Below are 20,649 nucleotides of genomic sequence, written 5' to 3' on the forward strand. Positions count from 1 at the left end.
TACAAGTCTTTGTTAAACCACTTTCTGTGCAAAGTTCATATGAAACACAAACATTTTAATCATCAAAACAGTGAAAATGTTAAATGTGTTGCATAAATGAACTGAACAAGCAACAAAACTGTAGCGCTGTAACAAAATAATTGAGTAAAATACACCAAAAAATACTCAGTGCACAATATCGATACTGTATCATCACATTAAACGATACAATAAATCGATATTTCAATGTTTTTGCACACGCCTTGTCAGGATTACCTTAGGTGGGGGATTTGACCTAATGTGCATGTTAATGTGCATGACCTAATGTGGGTTCATGGGGGAAAACGGAGCACCCAGAGGAAACCCAAAGGAAAAGGAAAGGCCCAGGTGACCTAGTAATCGAACACGGAATCTTCTTGCTGTGAGGCGAGAGTACTAGCCACTCATTCACCGTGCTGCATTTTTTAAATGAAACATGCAGTTTGGTGCACAGTGACTGTAACTTTTACAGAGTAATTGATTTGCAGTGGCGCCAAGCGGGGATTGATCTACATGTATCTCTAATGGTGGAATGTTCAGCAGTTACTATAGTGACACAACGCACACATTAGAAAACACTACCCAAAAAGTTTTAAGATAGATGGATTTTAAACACATTTTCAGTAGCCTGTGATCAATACAAACATTTAGGTCCGGTTTGATTTTCAACAAAAAGTTGAGAGTGACTGAGAAACTGTTGGCTAATGCGAGCTTGCTTGTGATATAATTTTATGTGTGAAAGACTCGTTTAACCCTTACATACTAGTCGGGTCAAATTTGACCCATTTTTACATTCAACAGTAGTAAAAATACACTAATCATCATTCTCTGATCCTGACTTTTGATCCTAAATTTTGCCAAAACATACAAAAATGAAAATTTTTTTAACTTTCATACTTTTGTACAAGTGCCACAAATGTTTGGACACTGAGGCTGGTTCGGGTCAATTTTGATCCATATCTGTTAAGATGGATTTTATCTCTATCAGCATGGGTCAAGAGTGTGTTTGTGTGTATTTTTTTTGTGGAACAGTGGTGACAGAGTTCAAGAGTCATCATCATGTTAATGGTGCACATAAGGAACAGAAGTCCATCAAGGGAGCGAGAGATATTTTCTTCTAAGTTTGTTTTCACTCAGGACTAAATAGATCTGTAGTTCAAAATTTAGTATAGACATTTACTATGAAGGAATTCTTGGTCCGGGTCAAATTTTACCCCAACCATACTGTGAAGGCTTAAGAAATGAACAGTTTGTAAGGGTTAAACACATCAGTTCACGTGTTGTAGTAACTAAGCCAGTTTTTTATGGTCAATGATGTTAAACTAAAGCACATCTTAAAGTACAAGTGTTTTTAGCTTCATTTATTTATCTGTGGTTACTGTAGAGGTTAGAGATGCTGTTATTTATTGTGTCACGTAATTTTGATTCCTTTTAATGTCTAGTACATGTGAAGAAATTGACAATAAAGTGAACTTTGAAGTAACTAACAAAGCCTCAAACAGAGCAGGGCCTAAAGTTAGCATCACACAGTCCAAGTTTACTTATCCCTTATTAGGGGTGTCGAATTATCGCGTTAATTGGGATTAATTAATTACAGTCATATTTAGCGCGTTATGTTTTTTAATTTTGTTAATCTTACTTTTAATCTCTAACTTTACTGTTTCTGTACGCGAGTTGCCTTATTATAAAATCTGTTTTTATGTGATGTTAGGACACAGTCCCGCACTGTGCAGTCCTGCTCCACTCACTGCCGCAAAGAACTGTAGCCTAATTTTCATTCCCGTTCTCGCCGCTTTTGCAATAAACCTGCACACGTCTGATCTCTGTAAACATCGCGACACAGACACAGAACAGACTCACCTTCATCATCAACATCCCTCTGTCACAGAAAGAACACTCATATTCCACTGAGTCGTGTCCTTTAGTAGAAGCTGAACCGCATCAGCGCACAGGAGCGTTTTTTTTTTTTTCTTCTTTTCTTCACTTAGTTTATGCAAATTAACCATGAGGCTTTAAGTTTTGTTTCTGTGAGACGTGTGCAAATCTGCGTTAAACACATTAAAATGTCAAATGGGCTGATGTGGGCTGATATGTGGTTTATTTATGCAGATTAGTAATAGTAATAATGATCATACTTATATAAAAACGTTAATGATCGTATGAAAATAATGTAATAATGAATTCAAATGAAAATACCTCAAGTTGAGGCTTTTCTCAGCAATTTTTAGGTGAGATTAAAAAAGAGATGAATTAGATTAATTAATTACAGATCATAATTAATTAATCTCTCAATTTTTAATCGCTTGACAGCACTAGAAAACACAATCGCAAATAGAAAAAGTTCCATTTGCCTCGATTAATTCCGTCCCTTCCTTCTCCTCACAGCCCTGACACGATCCTCTTGTCCCATTGTCCCGGCGAGTCCTCTAATCGCCCCCATCCTGCCTCGCCGCCGCTGTTTGCTCTGTGGGGGGAGTGACAGGTCACCGCCCGCCCAGGTGATACTCGCTCAGACCCTGCCTCCCTCCTGTCGCGCCTGTCAGCCCTGTCACTGCGGAGCGGCTGCCGGCGGAGAGCACAGCCTATCTCATTTAGACAGGAACAAATGAGCCAGAAGATAGAGCTGGTGCAGAGGGTCCCACCATGACTTATCGCCGTGTCCCGGGGTGTTTGCGAACCCTGATTGCACTAACTGCTCCTCCAGTGTTTTCAAATCTTCAACAAGAAAACTCCATCGCAACTTTTCCTACTTTCTGAGCTGGTGCGGACTACACAGAGATGATATTTATAGCGTGGTTGCAGATGGAGGCGATTTGTTCCTCTTCAGTTGACTCTTTGTGCAACACACGACCGGCGCAGGGCAGGATACAAAGGACTAAATGAGTTTGCAGAATGGATAGAGCCATTCGCTTCACATTGCAGTTAATTGCCATGAAGTCAGGAGGCAAACTTTATGTGGTCGGTCACAGCGGGAGGGCAGAAGTCTATGTCAGCGCTTCTCCAAGTGTCAAAGTCAAAAAGGAGTAATTTCTTGAACGAATAAACCATGAATCACATAAAAGAAGTTATAAATAGACCAAGGACAGTGAAAACTAGGTTGCAGAACCAATGTTTTCAGCTATAAAACATATATTGTGTGTAACAAACTGTAGTACAATCCAGATTACTTTACCATGTTGTTTACTAGGACCATCACCAAGGCGTTCACCAACTTCACCAACTTCATCTTAATCTACACACAAAAAACTAAATGTTGACCAAATTCATGGAAATGCCACCGTTTTTAATTTCAGTTTATATGTTAAATAATTAGGGGTGTAATGGTACATGTATTCATGCTAGGGATGGGCATGATTAGTCGATTCATCGATAATTGATCATTAAGAATTTCGTCGATTATGTTCATTTTTAATTGACAAACCAAATGTAGGTCGCTGCGCATAGCGTAAGGTGACCAAACGTCCATTTTTCTCTGGACATGTCCGGGCTGTCCTATTTTATTTAATTTTTTAATAAAGTGATGCAAAAGTCGGGGTTTCATTTTCATTATCTTTCATTGAGCCATTAACTTAAGCAGCTCTCGTCGCTCTGTAACTCAGAAGGAGCGAGCAGACACAAACAGTCGGTCAGTCTGCAACATGTCGAAGCACAAATGCGTATTTAACGATGCCTTGTACAAGAAATTCCCCACTTTCTGTCCCAGTTGAGACAAGTGGGAGGCCATGTGCACAGTGTACAAAGCAGCACATATGTTTTGGTGTCCAGTGGTGGTGTCAGGGACCATGACATGAAAAAGTTTTGCCAGGTGAGAGTAGCTCAATGTCGATGACGAATCCCCACTTCCCACCCACTGTACGGTGTCCTGGTTTTGACAAATGCAAATATGGTCACACTAACCTGTATTCCACTGAGTCATGTCTTTTAATCCGACAGAAGTTGACTGCATCAGCGCACAAGAACTGTTTTTTTCTTTGCTTAGTTTATGCAAATTAGCCATGCGGTTTTAAGTTTTGTTTCTGTGAGAGTTGCGCAAAACTGAATTAAACACATTATAATGTCAAACGTGCTGATGTGGCTCTAGAGTCGTTACGGTTTATATGTCATAAAGTTGAGTTTATTTATGCAGATTAGTAGTGCAGATAGTAATAATAATGATAATAATAATTTTATATAAAAATGTTCATGATTAATCGATAATTCATTCTCCCGATGTTCGATTAAGAAAATTTAATCGAATGCCCATCCCTAATTCATGCCAAACCGTTTCAGTAGGGGACGTTGGGTTCGGTGCAGGGCTGTGCACGAGTGAATTTGCGCAATTTGTGTGTGTTTACATTCCACCACTACATGTGCAGCTACACGGAACGCTTTTTAATATTCACAAGGGAACTCATCCGTGATGTTTCCCGCAGCATTTTATAGTTAGGGCGGCTTGACTACATCCCTCCGAACCACATAAAACCACGCAAAACTACTATTGTCGTGTCCCGGTCCTCACTTTTGCCCACACAGAATCTCCGCACCCTCCCTCAAAGATCTGCATTTACTACAGACAATGTTTACACGTTGCTTTTTCTGGCCAAAAATATGAAGATTGAGTAAAACTTATTGGATCCTGGATCTGTTTTACTTTTTGAAAAGTTTTGTTCACTGTTTACAAGGAATTCATTTTTTATAATATTTCAAACATTTGTTGCTTATTTTATTTTCCCGTTTGTATAACGTTAAAACAAATTGTTGGTTTAATAAAAACACAAATAAACAACAAGCGAATGGTTTTGTTTATGTTGTGTTTTCTTCTCATACTGTACCGAAAAATGAACCGTGCCGTGACCTCAAAATGGAGGTACTACCAAACCGGCTTATTTTATACTTATTTAAATATTTTATTAATTATCTACTTTGGATCAACATAAAATAAAGTAAGATAGCGTCAACGTGTCCTTTTGGGGACTGTACTGTCACTGAAATATGACATGCTGCAATCACAGACTGTATAAAGAAGTGGACTTAAGCCCTATTCGCGCTGGGTAAGTACAACCTGGGGACGTCTGGTAATTTGCAAATTACCGCTCCACCTTGCAGTGTTACTGGCAGAGCATTCGCACGGGATAAGCAAAGTCCATAAATTACTCTATTTTACTGACATTGACTGAGACTGAAAGAGAACAGAACACGAAAATAAAAGAAAAGAGACAGAAAAAGCAGAGAGAAGATGGAGCGACTAACAGGTTAGCCATGTCCATTTATATATACATGATCTGTGGTTGCAACGATATAGAACTGACATCTAAACCTGTCATTTTGCTCCATCACACCTTGACAACCCCATAATTTACAAGCAATTCACTGAAAACAAATACTAGAATCACGTTTTACTTCAAAACAGAAACAAATTCATATGGTTACAACAAATCAATACATTTTATAGTTCTGTTAATCCCACAATTTGCAAGCAATTCATAAAAACAAATGCTAGAATCATGTTTTAGTTCAGACTGGGACCAGACTGGGACTGAGACCGGGACTGAGACCGAGACCAGGCCTGGACCAGACCGGGACCAGACCGGAGGCTCAGAACCCACGACGGGGCCAGAGCTCGAAGCTGAGGCTCGGACCCTGCGGAGGCTCGGAGTCAAAACTCGGAGTCTGGTCCCGCTCTGGTCCCGGTCTGGTTCCGGTCCTGGATCAGTCCTGGTTCAGTCCATATGTGGTACAGAAATCCAACATCGCAGTCACGGAAGTCACGTAAACGGGAAATGGCCGTTATCCATTTTTTCCATTCTTCATTTAAACACAAAATCGAAAAACTGTGGGTTTTGGAGACAAATAATGAATCATTTTTTTATTTTTGGTTTTATATTGAGAAACAAATGAACGAATGATACACGGATTATGACGAAACCAGGACACTCAAAAAACCCGATCATACCTGGGACACTGAGGTGCATCTAAACACACTCATTGAGGCATATAGTGATCTCCAAGGAGCAGCCAGAGCCCAAACGTGGGACTGTGAGGCTCAACTCCAGTGTTTGTGTCAGACGCAGCCTCCTACATTCCGTTTGTCGATTAAAAATGAAGCGTGATCGACGAAATTCTTAACGATCACTTATCGATTCGTCGACTAATCACGCCCATCCCTACTAGAATCATGTTTTAGCTCAAAATAGAAACAAATTATTCCGCTCTATGATTGGATTATTTGTCTGTACTGTAATGACCACAGTATCCAGACACGCCGTAACCACATCAGTGCACAGGAAGCCTCGCTGACTTCAGACAGGCCCATTCACTGAGCTTTTTGTGGTTAATTGCCAGGCAGGCCTTGCACGTCGAGCGCCGGCCCACCCCGGCCGCTAAGCCCCCCGGGTAATCACCACGACAACGGGACAGAGGAAGACGACGGCATCCAGTTCGATAAAAGTGGCAGAGTTCAGCATCGATCTGTAACGGGCATATTAAATGTTCCCCCGGGGGGTTTCGCGCCATGAAGGGTTTGACCTCTTATTTGCATTTGGTTTCAGTTTCACCGGTCACACTTAACCGCCTCACCTATGCGCGTATCAGAAAATCCTTACATGACCTCAATTTAAGCAACAACAGCTTTTGAAATGTCTAACGACCTCGTCTAAAAGTCCCACATTAAATAGAGTCTTATTAACCAAAGTGGATGGAGGGGCAGAGGGGTCCATAGTGCAATCGGAAAAATAAAAGGAAGTAATCACAGGCTCTTGTAGGTTGTAACCTTAAAGTAAGAGTTGTAATTTGTGTCGGTGGTTTAATTTGCTGCTGAAATTTAATAGCTGTTCTCAAAACGTTCATATTATCGGCTAATTACGGCGCTGAGTGATTAATAGAAATACAATATTGCTTATAAGAGGTCTTGTATTTTGTGTGCTTTTGAACCCAAACACTTCATTCAGAATCTGTACATATTTAGGAACTACTAAATTATTAAAAGGTAATTAGAGATCTCCTTGACCTCGCATTTCAAGGTCCTACACCAAATGGACTCTTGAGCTTTAAGACATGTTAGAATGTTGTTACCCCATCAAAAACATAACTGGAGTTGTGTTTTGTTTCCCACATGTTTGAGTCAATCTTGGTTTATTACTCTGCCTACATCTCCAAAGCTCAAAATGCACTGTTCCACCTTGTGATGTCATGTAGTGGTAGTTTTCAAGTGAACAGCTACTTTTTACCTTTAGTGCCATAGAGTTTTTTAGTTTTGTTTTTGTTACGTTTAATTTACGTTGTTACACTGTTGTTACTTTTATTTTGTTATTAATGTGCTCAGAATTATTAAAATTATTTTTAAAATGTAGAAAGTATTACTGTATTACCACTAGGGATGTAATGATATCAAAATCTCTCGATATGATATTTTCACGATATGCACCTCACGGTTCGATATTTATTGCAATTATTTGTGGAGACTAACAAAATTGTGAACATGCCACTTTTGCTTTTAAAAGCCTTGAAAAGCCTTGACAGGCCTTTGGTACTGTTATAATATGAAGAATTAAGATTTAAAAGTGCTGAATAACAGTTATTTCTTCATGTAGTCTGCACTGACAACAGCAAAGGATCATGGTCTTTGTAGTTCCCTCTGTTTTTTAGCTGTTGGTGCACCATGGCAAGGCAAGTTTATTTGTATGGACATAAGACAGACATTAAAATCACCATAACTATTAATTTAAGAAAAAGACTTGTAAATTCAATATGTCGTGAGGGCCTCCAATATTATTGTGAGACTTCTGACGATACAATATCACGATGTTTCAGTTATTGTTACATCCCAAATTACCACATGACATCACAAGGTAGAACAAAGCTTTTTTTTTAATCTGAGAGAAAAACCCAGCGTAAATATGCAGGGTTTATGTGTTAAAAACGTGTAAATGAAACAAAACAAAACTCCAGGTACTGTATGTTTGTGATGAGAAAAAAACATTATAGCATAGATCAGAAAATAGTGTGATATGGGCCCATGAAGTGATTCCATTTTTGGTCAGGTTAGGCCTATTTGAGCAAAAGTAAGCAAAGTTATACCTGGGTAATATTATTCAGATTTTGGAGCATCATCACATTCCTGCTGCACAGTTCATTCTCATTTGCACACATAAGAGCGTCCGTATATGTCGATCTGTCTATAATGGACACTGCCCTCGTGTCTGAACGGAAGAGCATCTGCGTTTCGCCTCAAATCTGCTGTAGTCATGATTTATAGATGAGCTCTCAAATTAAGTGGGTCACTGTGGTTAGTTATTTCCAAAAGTGCTGTCCCAGCCTGTACACAGCAGCAGCAGCAGCAGGAGCAGGAGCATCTGAGTCTTATTTGTTTGTCCCTCCTCGAGTTTACACTTGTGTCTATGCAGCTGATTCATTGTAAGGTAATTCAGACGCTCAGAAATGTGCAAGTTAGGGTCCATGTTACACTATTTTCTCATCTAAATCATCAAAAAAACATACCTAGAGTTGTGTTTTGTTTAAAGGTACATTTCTCTCCAGCGACTAGGTCAGGAATCAGAATACACTAGACAGTTTGCAAGAATCCCGGAAGTGCGAGTTCGGGCACCAGCCGATCAGCGAAGAGCCATATATTCTGTGTTGGCAACGATTCCCGAGATCGAGGATTTAAAGCCGGAACAAAGAGAATGTTTGGTGAATTTTATCAAGGGGAAAGACGTTATTCCCCTTCTTCTTACGGGATTTGGCGCATTACATACGACCAAATAGCAGAGATCGGTTAAATAAAAACAGTACCTGCCTACAGTCGAGCGAATGAATCCTAATGCTGCGAGGTCAGGCGGTTTCCATGAAGTGAAACTGGCTGATGAATCAGGCGAACACTGTGTAACTTTTCTAATGAAGGATCCATCACCTTCTTGTCATTATACATATATATTACGGTTTTGCCTTGATTATTTCACAGTGCGGTTTCCTCCTCAGGGTGGCTGGGCGCTCCCTTAGAGATAAAGTGAGGAGCTCGGTCACACGGGAGGAGCTCGGAGTAGAGCCGCTTCTCCTCCACGTCGAGAGGAGCCTGCTGAGATGTTCTGGGCATGTCCCATCGGAAGGAAGCCCAAAGGAATACTCAGGACACGCTGGAGGGACTATGCCTCTGGGCTGGCCTGGGAACGCCTCAAGGTCTCCCTGAAGGAGCTGGAGGAAGTGTCCGGGGTGAAGGAAGTCTAGGAGTCCCTGCTTAAACTGGTGTCCCCGCAACCCAGCCTTGGATAAGCGGAAGAAAATGGATGGATGGATGGAAATAAACTTGGTAATCACGATGCAGACAGGTTAATGGTCAGATCTACGGAGAAGCAAACCTGCGCATGGTAAGAATCATATTATTTTAAGGTATTTTTGAGCTATGAAACAGCTAATTGAACCAAAAGAAGGTAGATAAAGATGTTTAATGTCATGCTGTGGAACATTCAAGGCAAAAAATAAAATAAATCTCCATGGAAACAAGCAAGTATCAGACCTTCCACCTTAGAAGTTACACAGTGCACCTTTCATTCAAACATGTTTAATCCACAAATCCTGCATATTTAGTCTGAGTTCTTCTCTCAAACAGAAAACGTGTGCTAATACAGAATTTTTAAACTCCATACACCTTCGCTAGATTCGTTTGGATGATTTCTGCCTGTAACTGTCAATCTCTACTGAACTAAAGGTAAAATTTAGCCGTTAATTTGAAAACTACAGCTTCAGCATTTTGAGCTTTGGAGACGTAGACATACTCATAATAAAGAAACAAAACACAACCCCAGGTCAGTTTTGATGAGCAAACAACATTCAAAATTTAAGCTCACGAGAGTCAATTCTAGGCCCTTTAATTAAAGCGCTTCACCTGTCTTACGGAGAAAATACTGCTTTGTTTGGCCCCGACATCGTACCCATCAAGCGAACAATGCTGGATTCTAGTGAAGGCGAGCTGTATAATCAAAGAGACTATAATGAGGGAGTGTGCTGCGGCGGGTGGGCGGGCCGCGTCGTAGGATCCGAGGTGAAATGAGCGACTGACGGACAGGAGAAAAACAAAGCTATTAACTGTGGCCGTCTTCTCATCGCCGCCATCTGCCACTAAAACTAGACGTATTACTTACAGGACAGAGGTATGAGTACACAAACACGGACTCTGGGGGCTCCTGACCACAACACCACAAAAACACAGCTGTATGTATTATTTAGGGAATCTTAAAATGTTTTATTTGGATGCAAGGCAATTGAAATCCTGTGGGAGAGGAACAAGAAAGCATACACAAAACATTGTCAAACTCCTCCGCTGAAAAATGTTACTCAAAACTTAACAATGCGCCTTTGTTTAAAAATATTTTTAAAATCCCGACTCAAAATAATGTCCCCGACAAAAATAATTAGCAACAAACTCCTGACATAAACATGTACGCGTTTGGGCACATAGTGACAAGAAGTTAGCCACGCGAGTGATTTTACACCAAATACTGTAAGTACACAGTCCTTTGACACATGTACACACGAGGGAACGCAAACACTGGGGGTGTTGAGACAATTAGTGTCTTGCACAAGGACACAATGGAGCCCGGTCAAGCAGAAGTAAACAGCAAGGCCAAAAATTCAAGTTAATACATCAGATATAAAAATGTATTGAACAGATACATATGTACTCTAGTTTATGAAACTGTTGACCTTTTTTCAGTACCATTTTTGGTTCTAAAGTTACATACGTTTTAAACAGACCATGTATGAAACATGGAACAAAAATTATTTCCCAAATTTCAAAGACCTGCAAATCATGTAAATAAACAGATGTATTTCATCATATCTTGTGTTATTCCATCTTTGAACTGTTGATGAAGGTACATGATTTTTCCAAAAAAAAAAATTTAAAATGATAAAAGTTTACTTGGAAGGACTGACATATTTTATAGAAATCGTTTTCTTTCATTTTGAAGTAATATTCAAGTATTCGGAAGAAAAAAGTTGACAAATTATGCAAAATCATGCACCTTCTACTTGTTTGCACAATTTTCCCTCTGTTACTTTTCCCTCCGTTACCATGAACTTTCTTAATAAAAAATCTCATTACTCAAAAAGTAAAAGGTTTTTCAACCTAATCTTGTACCATATGGTAGAAAACTATATGAAGCAAATATTCAAACCAGTTTGTTAAGGATATGTAAGTGAGAACCACTAGTTATCACTGTTTGTTTTTTATTGCCCAAAAAGTGCTGCATATTTCATTCCCTCCGTTACCGACATGAGTTTTTTCATTTTTTGTCAACAACTTGAAAGAATATCACAGGTTTAACTTTACCCTGTTGGAGTGTAACTCTTTCCTACATTCTGATACTTTACTTATTTCAATAGTCCCTCTAGTTTCTGAATAAGAGCTGTTTGAATGTAAAAAATCTGCCCCTGTTCCCCTCCGTTACCACTTGACCAGACCCAATGGCAGTAGGCATTGCTAGAAGATGGAACTGCACACTCAAACCGTGCATGTTTGCGCAATCACCTATTTTCAAGATGCCATTTTGCCGATCAATCCGCATCTTCACCTCTACCGATACACACCCACTGCTCTGTACTTACTTCGTTTTACAATTTTATTTTCTTAATCAGCTGTACAATAAGATTCGACAGTGTCACGCAGTCATTTTGGTACAAATGACAAAAAAATCTGCTACTCGCCAACGTGATCTGCAGCTGTCCGTAAGTGATGCCAGCTCTTTCTTGTGATGAAGTTTAAAATTTGGCGATATTATTCCTATTTATCGGTATTTGTTACACAAACCCGAATACTTCTGGCCGTATGAAAATGAGCGTCTTTTTTCCAATGAGCTAAAAATAACCAGAACTACATGAAAACGTCTAAGGCTCTATTCACACTTACATCACAAACCAGGAAGATGTTTGGACAAATGCGATTACAACTTCCCGGGCCCAGTTTTCTCCATCCCCATGTCAGTGTAGCGTTCCATTATGTTCGGCTAATCAACAATTACAATCATACCTCAGTTTTCATCATTTCCCCACTGACGCACAACTCCGAGTGCAGCGGGTACATGCGATTAGAAGAGATGATTCCAAACAGCACATACGTACGCAGTCTTCAGTTTACTGCTGATCACATTTACTTCAGTGGGTTTTGTCAACAAACCCAGTGTGGGGAACTACACTGGAAGTTGTAATTTGCATTTTTCCTGGTTTGTGACGTAAGCGTGAATCCAGCCTATTAATGTCTACATACAGTATACGTCTAGAAATGTGAAATAAAGGGGTCAGACCTATGTTCCCTTATTTCTAAGATTTTCTCAAAATTAAACTCTAAGTCAAGTCAATTTTTATTTATTTTTTTACCACATTTAAAGGGATGATTCAGAGTCATTTCAATCTAGGATCCTTTGCACATTGACCTCTACTTTACATCTGTAATCAACTGCTGCTGGATAGTAGGTTGGGCGCAATTGTCGACCAAATTGGGAGAAATTTTGATACATTTTGATGCAAATTGATGATTTAAGATATGTGGGAACATAGGGCCTAATTTTGGAAAGAAAAAAATAAACAAAAAACTTGACTGAAGGAAAGAAAAAGACTGAAGGAACATAGATACACATAAAGATTGAGTCATGTAGAATGTCTTTAGGCTTGAAATTCCCAGTGTCGCTTTAATTTCCATGTGATTTCAATGAACAGACTCACTATCGGAATAAGAGCGGGTCAGGACTGTGCGTGGAGTTGTGCACAGATCTAACATTGACCCAAAAGTTCCTCAGCCCACTGGGAAACGTCCCGGTGGTTACAAACAAAACCAGCGCACTCCAGATTTTCAAAAACGCACTTCTCAAAACTATATGTGACAAGTTTCTGACTTATCAGAGCAGAAATGACAAAATGACCACGGGTCCAGTGGGCGCATTATGCTGAAAGTTCCACCCCAGCGCAGGAAGTACACGCTCACGATGCAGCACACTCAAGTACACGCAGTATACGCTCACACTCAGCCTCGTCTTTACACTCTTGGCTAACAGAAGCACTCTTAAATCTCCACGGACCCAACAGCTCGAGCTGGACTCCCACATAATGAGGCTCCAGATTCCCTCGGTGTGTGTGCGTGTGTCTCTCCGTGTGCGTGCGTCTTTGTGTGCGAGCGGTATCGACGCACACCGCCCCGCTCCACAGGCATATTGATATTGTGTTTTTACCATCTTTAGCCGAGCGCATCCTCCACAAATAAACATTGTCTTTGAATGGAGTTATTCTGGTTGTGCGGATGAAAATGGAAGTGCTGATGACGCCAAGAATTGTGTGGAGCGATAATGCCGACCGCCCACCGCTTAATGTGAGACTGTGAGATTCCTCAACCTCGGAGATCCTGCTCAGACCCGATCAGATCAGGAGCTAAACAGAGCTAATACAGCCATTATGATGTAGGCCAGCGTGAAATGTGATTGCGTTTGGAGGAGATTTGCCTGTGTAGTAGTGACAGGCAGCATACACCTCTGACTCATTCATGTAACATCACATAACTCTATTTAAAACCTCTTTTGTGGCTAATTTATTCTTCTACAAGGTCTGGAACTTTCTGTGCACCGTTATAAAACATCACCAATGAATGAATTTTTACCTGTTAAACGTGAAAAGCCCTACAGCATTTTAATAAAGATTCAATATACAGTGATATATAGATTGACCAATATTTGAACTTTTTAGAGTATTGGGTATCGACTAAATCTCCACAAAGGCCGATTTTTTGTTTGGCCAAACAGCTGTCTCCATATGCACAAAGACTATATGCATAAAGCTTTATTTAAACACTTAACTCCACGGAGTTTACTGCGAAAATGTGACTACCGTATTTTTCGGACTATAAGGTGCACTTAAAATCCTTTCATTTTCTAAAAAAAATCAACAGTGCGCCTTATAATCCGATGCGCCTTATGTATTAATTCTGGGTGTGCTTATTGACCTTGAACCGATTTTATGTGGTACACGGCGCTCAAAAATCTGTCAAAATATTTTAGTGAGACTTCGGTAAACTACGAAGCCACACCTCTTGATGGATTGCCAATAGTTCGTGGACGCCTGAGCTAAAATATCAGTCTCAAGTGTCGTCCGAGGTTTCACGAAGGCTGGAAACATCACTGAACATAAAAGAAACTGACTCGGATAATGACAAGAGGGATCCGGGCTTGATGCCGAAATCGCTTAACTTCACTCAGCTTCACTCAGCTTCGCTCAACCTCGCTCAACTTTGCTCAAATTCGCTCAACTTTCCTCAACTTCAAACACTGATGAAGAATTTGATGGATTTGTGGAAGAGGAATGAACTGAAAAAGTGAGTGTATTGTTTTGTATTTTAGGTGTTACAGCTGAACAATGTTGAACGTTTGTGTGAATGAGTTGAATAAAGTTTGATGTATCTGACTGTTTTGTTTTGCTTAATGCGCCTTATAATCCACCTTATGCACCTTATGTATAAAAATAGATGAGAGAATTCAACATTGATGATTTTGCGCCTTATAACCGGAAAAATATGGTACATTAATGCCTTCTTCAGTTTGCAGCTCTGACTATTTATGTAAATCGACATAGCTGACCCGCTATCCGCCATGTTCCAAATAGTAAATGAGAATGGACACGCTTCCAGCTCCATCCACTCTGGCTTCAGTTCACTTTGTCTTGAAAAACTGTCGCCCCTTTTTCTGTAACTGCTACTGTCAGGCTTCTCAATTTGGTCTTAAAATGTTCGTAATAACCCGCTCTACATGATCTTGGTGTCTTTTATTTACTTTGTCCATAAATAAATTCCTATTCCTAATACTCGGCTCCATATTTGCTCCCGTAAATAGCCTTGGTGAGCTTCATTTGACTGGAGCTGAACGCTAAGGATGACGTCACATTCCCTCAGTCCACGTCTTTATACTTCTTTGGTTTAGTAAAGCAAGGTCGTGGTTGCGTTTGTGCCAAATTCTAACTAGATCATTTGAGTAAAATGGCCAAAAATACCGGCAGAGATAATCAGCCATTGTTTTCTCCGGATCCTAAACAATCAGCATTGACATTGGCTCTGGAAAACCCAATATTGGTCGATTTTCTAGTAAAGATGCCCTGAATGTGCAGCTGTAATCGAACTAGTGATTGTTTCTTGCGCAGCAGGTAGAATCCATTGTCATTTGTTCCACTTACATGAGAAGTCCACGTTTATTTATTACTCCAGCAACGGACAAAGGCATTTCTGTGCTTCCTTTATGCCCAACAACAAAATAAAATATCGTTTAAAGGTTCTATATTCCACAACACTGACTCTTGTGAGCTTTGAGTCATGTTAGAATGTTGTTACCTCCTCAAGAACAAACTGTAGATCCAGAAATAGCCTCATTTGGGCCCTTAAAAATGGCCTAAAAATCATTACAGCGGCTGAAAGGATGAGGTTCTGCCATTCTCCAGTCAATTAAAAAGATGGAAAACAAAAACAGTGATGTGTCGAAGAGGGATCCCTTTATCTTTTTGGGGTGTGTACATGGTCTGTGTACACGCTGCAGGCCCGTATATCCTGCTTTCAGTTCTCGTGCAAGGTAAGCACTTCAAGGAGAAGGAACGCCGGGGAGGAGGGTTTTTGAAGATGTTAGCGGCGGAACACGTCTGAAGCCAACGCAAACGCCTCTTTTCATGTCCCAATTACTCCTCTCCACGTTATCGACGGGGCCCGGTCAGCAGACGTGTCCCCCCTTTTTCGCTCCAAGCGCCGTCCCGGTCCCCGTACGGTTTTCATTCTGATGGTGCAGGATGCAAAGATGCTCTGCCTCTTCTGTAACTCCCCATAAATACTAATAAGGCTGCAGCTCGTACACGGTGGAATACATAGTGCTGCATACATTTACCGTGCATCCTGTGCTATTAAAGGGCCCGTCTTACACAACACTGACTCTTGTGAGCTTTAAACCGTGTTAGAATGTGTTACCTCGTCGAAAACAGACCTGGAGTTGTGTTTTGTTTCATACACGCATGTTTGAGTGACCTTGGTTTATTCGTCTGTCTACATTTCCGATCAGTGTACAACTCGTTCTTTTGAATTTAAATTAAGAATGAAAAACAATAACTGTTATTTCAAGCTTCATTTGACTGGATGACGTCACATTCCTTTAGTCATCTTCTTTATACTTCTGTGGATTAGTAAAGCAAAGTCGTAGATGTGCTTGTACCAAATTGAAACTAGATCATTTGAATAAAAGCACCAAAATCGGACCAAGAATATCGGCAAAGGTAATCGGGCGTTGGTTTCTCTGGATCCTAAACAATCGGCATTGGCATAGGCTCTGGAAAAACCAAAAAAGAGTGTCAAACAAAAAAACAGATTTCAACCTCTGTTTTCAATATTTAATTTAAAGTTAAACTGTCTCGGGGCCTATTTCAGTTTTGATATTATATTCTCTTCTAGCAGCAGAACTTTCAGGGCAAGTAAACCAAAGAGAATAAAATATCAAAATCGAAATAGGCACCAAGACAGTTTTTTGATTGGTGTTATTGTAATAAACTTTAAATTAAATATTAGAATACAGGTTTATTCTCTCTGGTTTATTTACCCCGAAGTTCTGCTGCTTATTGCACCACATTCTGTGTCAACCGTGGACCTATAATAAAAACTATTTTTATTATAGGTTTTATGTTCTGTTCTGTGGTAGCCAGGCTGGGGCCACCTAGTGCCTCCGCTCAATTTCATTTCTCTCCAATGACTTGGTCAGGAATTGGAATACATCAGACGGTTTGCAAGAACCCCGTAAGTGTGAGTTTGGGCACCAGCCAATCAGCGAAGAGCCATATATTCTGTGTTGGCAACGATTCCCGAGATCGAGGATTTAAAGCCGGAACAAAGAGAATGTTCACTCAATTTTATGGAAAGACGTTATTGCCTTTTTTCCTACGAGATTCGGTGCATTACATACATCACGACCAAATAGCAGCGATTGGTTAAATAAAAAAGTAACCGCCTACCGTCTAGCGAACGAATCGTAACGCTGCGAGGTCAGATGGTTTCCATGAAGTGAAACCGGCTGATGAATCAGGCTACTTCTACAGTGTCAACTGAACAAATTTTAATTGAAATTCAAAAGGATGAATGATACAGGGACCATTTCCAAAGTTCAAAATGCTTTGTTCAACCTTGTGATGTCATGAAGCGATAGTTTTCACGTTAACAGCTCCTTTTACATTTAGTTGAGCTTAAATATTCAGCGTTTGTGTGTTAAACATGTGAGAACGGAACAAAACAAAACTCTGGGGATGTTTTTTGATGAGGAAACCGCAGTATAACATACGATAATAAACGAGCGTAATACGGGCCTTTTAAAGAACAGTGAAGGGGAGTCGGGGGTTCGTTAATTCCATTATGACTGGACTAATTATTCCCATAAACCACAGCGGTGCACATTTTGAACATGCCTGAGTTATAGTTAAATAAAACGCAGCTAAACTCCAGTGTACCAGCAGTAATTAGCCCAGGGACTAGAGGAGCTGTCAGACGCAGAAGCTGTTTACTTATTTAGTCACTTCAACTCTTGGGTCTGTCAGGCGCTCTCCTGTCTGACAGGCGCTCTCCTGACACACCTGCACTTTGCGTTTTATATATTATGCTTGTAATTTAAAGGCAAATAATGCAGTGGCTGTGAGCGAGTCTTAACGCTGCACAAATTCCCCAGGCTGCGAGAAGCGAACAAAGACATATGTGCACATTAGCAAACATCAAATACTCATACAATACTATCAATTAAGACATTTTTAATCTCTGTGTTTAACGAGGAAAGTGCGACTGGGATCTACATGCTTTTACAGGGAGTCCAGCCCCAAGAGAAAACTACAGCACATGTTTAAGTAGCGAAGAAAAGTGGAGCACCCAGAGGAAACCAACACGGGGAAAACATGCAAACTTTACGCAGAAAGAGGCCACCAGGTCTGGGAATAAACAGAAGCTCCATACCACCTTCACTTAAAGCTTTTATTATAATTATGGGAAAAATAGGCTTAAACATTCATAAATTATGTGGATTAATTTATTGTATTATGTTATTTTAACCCTTTTAGCCCTTCAGTCGATGTGCAGAAAGTAAGAATGAACATTAGTTATGATTTTAAAAGGCGCATGTGACACGATTTTCTGAATATTTTCAACGAAATCTTTAAACGGCCTAAATCCGTGTGTCATTCGTTCATTCGCTTTTCAAAATAAAACCAAAAATAAGAAAATGAAAAAAAAAAAAAAACTATTTTCTTCGTTATTTGTCTCTAAAACCAAAACTAAAAAACGGATAATGATTTGTTTTTTCAGTTTTCGATTTTGTGTTTAAATGAATAATGGAAAAAATGGATAACGTCTCTTTCTCGTTTCTGTGACTTAAACTGCAATGCCTGACTGAACCAGGACTGAACCAGGACTAAACCAGGTCTAAACCAGGTCTAAACCAGGTCTAAACCAGGTCTAAACCAAGTCTAAACCAGGGCTAAACCAGAACTGAACCAGGACTAAACCAGGACTAAACCAGGTCTAAAACAAGATTAAAACAACTGGATCAGAACTGATCCCAGGTCTAAACCAAGTCTAAACTAAGACTGAACCAGGACTAAACAGTCTCAGTTCTGGTCTCGTCCTGGTCTCAGTCATGATCTGGTCCTAATCTCAGTCCTGGTGTCAGTCCTGGTCTGGTCCCGCTCTAAGTCCTGGTCTCAGGCCCAGTCTCAGTCCTGGTCTCAGTCCTGGTCTAGTCCCAGTCTCAGTCCTAGTCTCAGTCCTGGTCTAGTCCCGGTCTCAGTCCTGGTCTTGTCCCGGTCTCAGTCCTGGTCTCAGTCCCGATCTAGTCCCGGTCTCAGTCTTGATCACCCGACAGTCTACGCGGGCGCACCTCCGGCCCATCCCCGACACGCGTGATTTAGTCCTCGTTGTCCTGGTTTTGACCTGGTTTGGTCCTTCTTTAGTCCTGGTTTAGTCCTGGTTCAGTCCGGCATCGCAGGTTAAGTCATGAAAACGGGAAACGACCGTTATCCCTTTTTTCCATTATTCATCTAAACACAAAATCAAAAACTGAAAAAAAACCAAATCATTATCCATTTTTTTTTTCATTTCAGTTTTGGAGACAAATAATGAAGAAAAAAGCTGTTTTTTTTTCGTTTTCTTATTTTTGGTTTTATTCTGAAAAAGTAATGAACGAATGCTACACAAATGATTCTTCTCCACTCAGAACGAGCTATGACAATGGGACACACACACACACACACACACATGTTCTAAACGTGTCTGACATGTGTTGTCTTCAAACGCTCTTGTTCAAAGTGGCTGGTTGCCGTGGGAGATACGACTCTCTCCTCGAGGTCAGGGTCGGGCGAGTGCGGCAGGAGATGTACTGCGGCGAATCTGCTTTAATCAGGCTCCAGAGCTCCGCTGATAAAAACACATAATTAATAGTTTGCAGCAAATTATGCACAAATAAGAGACGATTCATCACTACGAGAAGCCGGCGTCCTCTCGAGCTGTTTGTTTACCTAAAAATATTCACTCACAGCGCCCATACCGCTTACAGGGGAGGTATTTCAACTCCTGGAATAGAACAAGTGATTTTCAAGTAGTCCCCAGGAGGACGCACACGGCAGCAGGCTAATGCGTCTGTAAAGGGACGCTGGGCACCTCTCAGGGAGCTGTCGGCAAACATCACCCAGTTCACCTCACATGCTCTGGGGAAGGGACCCGTGATACAAACCCCCCCCCCCAGGGTCCCGACGGCCTTCACGCTCGGTTTGGCTTTCCACCCTGACCAAAAGGGAGGACAGCCTGAGTCACAGAAAGTAACCGGGTGGAGAAATGTGAGTGTTTTTGACTGAACACAAGCTTGACATGTAAAAATGTGCAGCAGCGATGGACGATACAAAAAGAAAGGATCGAAAGCGTGTTAGAACGTTTTTACGTCATTGTTATGTTTACTGTATTTAACTGTTTTATGTTTATTAAATGCTAAGTTACATCATCTAGTGGTCGCTTTAATTTATTCCTGTGATAATAATAGTAGAAGAAGAATGTTAGACAGGAAGTTGTTGTTCAGGCCTCTCTCCTCCAAAATGGCCGCCCTTTGGTTCTGGTGATTCTTTTTGGTGTTTGTTCAAGCGTCGTCTGTGAGTATTACATGGTGAAACATGACTGTACACCTTTAATATTGCCTTTTGTGTTAGAAATGTAAAAGTTAGCACGTTTTTGGTGCAACATTGTTATGCAAATTAGTCCGCAATTCATATGCTAATTTCGCTATGCTAACCGTTATGCTAACTGCCTAAATTCGTTGACTGTTACTTTAATTGTTGGTACTCTTTATAATTTGTAATTTATTTGGCACATATATTAATGGCTATTTTTGTATGTGTTTGCTGTTGTAGTTTCACGGGACAAAGAACCAGTAAATTTCGCCAAAGCCAGCCGCTCTCTGTGAAGTTCTTCTGGGTCTACGTTTAACTGTTTGGATAGCTAGTGCAGCATCTAGCGAGGCCATTTACAGTCATCAAAAACAGATGTGAAGTTGTGTTTTGTTTCATTCACACACGTTTGAGTAATTTAGTCTGTCTGCATCTGCAAAGCTCAAAATGCTCTGTTCCACCTTGTGA

The 20,649-nt window shown here is 40.5% G+C and overlaps 1 protein-coding gene across 1 annotated transcript in view; it reads right to left on the reverse strand.

The window, feature by feature from the left end:
* tspan9a (tetraspanin 9a) overlaps window positions 1-20,649 on the reverse strand; it is a 388,713-nt gene that overhangs the window by 302,172 nt on the left and 65,892 nt on the right. The gene's annotated exons all lie outside the window — the stretch shown is intronic.

This window comes from Boleophthalmus pectinirostris, unplaced genomic scaffold (genome assembly GCF_026225935.1).
Source record: "Boleophthalmus pectinirostris isolate CB_2022bp ecotype Guang Dong unplaced genomic scaffold, ASM2622593v1 HiC_scaffold_2, whole genome shotgun sequence".
NCBI lineage: Eukaryota > Metazoa > Chordata > Actinopteri > Gobiiformes > Gobiidae > Boleophthalmus > Boleophthalmus pectinirostris.